The following is a 2776-nucleotide window of genomic DNA, read 5'->3' as shown; positions in this document are numbered from 1 at the left end:
AGAGAGAGAGAGAGAGAGAGAGAGAGAGAGAGAGAGAGAGATGAGAAGAGGAAATCAGACTAGAATGAAATTGGAGGTAAAAAAAAAAGTAAGAAAGAATGAGACGGTATATTGGTCATGACAAAATGGCTGATTGTACTGTTTCCAGGTTCTCTGTGTTTCATGTGAGAGCATGGATCTGTAGAATGTTTCTTCTTTAAGAGAAAGAATAGGGAAAGATACTCTTTTTTATATATAAGGGCCAGCAGCTAGACTTGTATGTAAAGTCTCCTTTCTTCAAATCACCAATGTTGTCCAAATATTACTCTCATCATGAAAGTGCCAGAACAGATATATAATAGTCAGGTGTAACCAAATGTAATGGTCGTATGTAATATATAAGTCACTAGCTGTAATGGTATAACTGTAAGAAGCTTGGGAAAATGCTGTGTGTTGCAACATAATCGTTGCTGGATTCATTGAAAGAAATTGATGCAAGATGATTTATATGCATACTAAATTTTATTCATTTGTTACTGAGTTTTTCTCAATTGCTATGAGTTGGAAATAAATACAAATGTTAATTTTGATAGGTAATCTCCCGTAGTAGTTGCAGTAGGCTACTACTAAGTTGATGTGAAGCTCACATGAGGTTGACATTGCTGACAGAAGTTAACTGTCTGCAAGTAAAGAGAGGGAGAAAAAGAATGAGGAAGAGAAAAAGAGAGGTTAATTCTCTGCTCGAATTTATGGCTGTGCTAAAGGTGAACTAAGTCAATAACAACGGAATTGGATGAAGTACTCCGTTTCACCTGAAACGGTTGGCGAGCTTCATAGGTTACACTAATAAATTCTAAAAGAGTTTTCAAAATCACTGGGCAGAAGTATGAAGGTCAAGGTTTAGATTCTTGGTTGTGAATTCAGAGTGTATATGCTACGGATCAAGTAAGGCATTTTGTCTGATGCTGGAACAATTCTATTAATCAACTGTCTTGGACTTATCTATCTGGAAAGAATGAAATGCAAAGTTGACTTCAGTGGGATTTGAAGGAAATTTGGGATTTGGAGGAAATACCAATAGGTATTCTATCTAGCAATCTAACTGCTCTTCTATTTTTGTCACCTAAAATGTATATTTGTAATTAATCTTTTGTCTTTTACTTGTTTCAGTCATTGGGCAGCAGCTACACAAAGGCACTGCTTTGAAGGGTTTAGACCAGGGGTTCTCAAACATTTTTTATCAATGGACCCCTTTGATTACTATTCTGTTCTAGTGGATCCCCATAGCCATTCGATGTTTAAAAACTAGTTTTATAGAAGCTGCTGTCAAAATTCCTATTTTTGTTTTTGTTTGTAAGTTGAACTATGAATGTTAGACTGTGCAATTGCCATCAAGGCGACTTTCTGATGCCCAGTTGATTGGGAGGGTGCTGTAGCAAGCATGAAAGCGGCAGGTACAAACCCAGGTACAAAACCAACTGCAGGTGTAAAAATCTCATCCTTGGACATTGCTGACATTTTGCATGGGCAATGGTCAATGATAGTTTTCCTTGGTCATGGGTGGACAGCCATCATCATCATTGTCATCATATATATATATATATATATATATATATATGTATATATATATATGTGTGTATATATATATATATATATATATATATATATATATATATATATATATATATGTGTATGTATGTATGTATGTATGTATGTATGTGTAGGTACAGGAATAGCAGTGTGGTAAGAAGCTTGCTTCTCAACCATTTGGTTCTGGGTTTAGTCCCACTGTGTAGCACCTTATGCAAGTGTGTTCTACTATAGCCTCGAACTGACCAAAGCCTTGTGAGTGGATTTGGTAAATGGAAACTGAAAAAAGCCTGTCATATATATATATGTCTGTTTGCATGTATACATCTATGTGTGTATATGTGTGTTTATGTTCCCATAACTTAGCAGTTTGGCAAAAAGAAACTGATAGAATAAGTACTAAGCTTAAAAAAATAAGTCCTGCGGTCGATTTGTTTGACTAAGACCCTTCAAAGCAGTGCTCCATCATGGCCACATTCAACTGACTGACACAAGTAAAGGAATGAAGGAACATACATACATACATATATACATATATATATATATATATATATATATATATATATATATATATATATATATATTTATATATATATATATACGTATATATTATTTGCATGTAGAGATATGTGCCTTAGTGGTGAAGATGTTGTATTCATGATTGTAAGATTGTGGTTTCAGTTCCTAGATTCGGTGATGTGTTTTGTTCTTTAGCAAAACTCTCTATTTTACATTGCTCTATTTCAGTCAGCTGGCAAAAATGAGTAATCCTGTAACAGACCAGCCATAAAATCCAGGAAACTGGCTGTGTAAGACTATGGCTCAGGAAGGACGTTTGATCTCTTTTTTTGACATACATACATACATACATACATACACACACACACACACACACACATATATATACTAGCAGAAATACCCGGCGTTGCCCGGGTTAAAGAGAATAATGAAATCTAAAAACGCCGTCTAGACTACGCATCATCTTTATATATAGAGATGTATATACACACACGCACCCAAACACACGTATATATATGTATATCAATATAAATATATGAAAGTCAATAAAGTTTCGTAAAAGAAGGTGATCATGTACATACTTTCTTGCTGTTATGATTATAACACCTCATTGTAAACTATGTTCCTTGTTTTCCCTTGTGGAGCATATACAAATAGGTTTTTTGTTGCTGCCCACTCTTGAGCAGCC

This window comes from Octopus bimaculoides, chromosome 14 (assembly GCF_001194135.2).
Source record: "Octopus bimaculoides isolate UCB-OBI-ISO-001 chromosome 14, ASM119413v2, whole genome shotgun sequence".
In the NCBI taxonomy this organism is placed as follows: domain Eukaryota; kingdom Metazoa; phylum Mollusca; class Cephalopoda; order Octopoda; family Octopodidae; genus Octopus; species Octopus bimaculoides.
The sequence above is the reverse complement of the archived record's forward strand: the minus strand, read 5'-3'. Positions refer to the sequence as shown.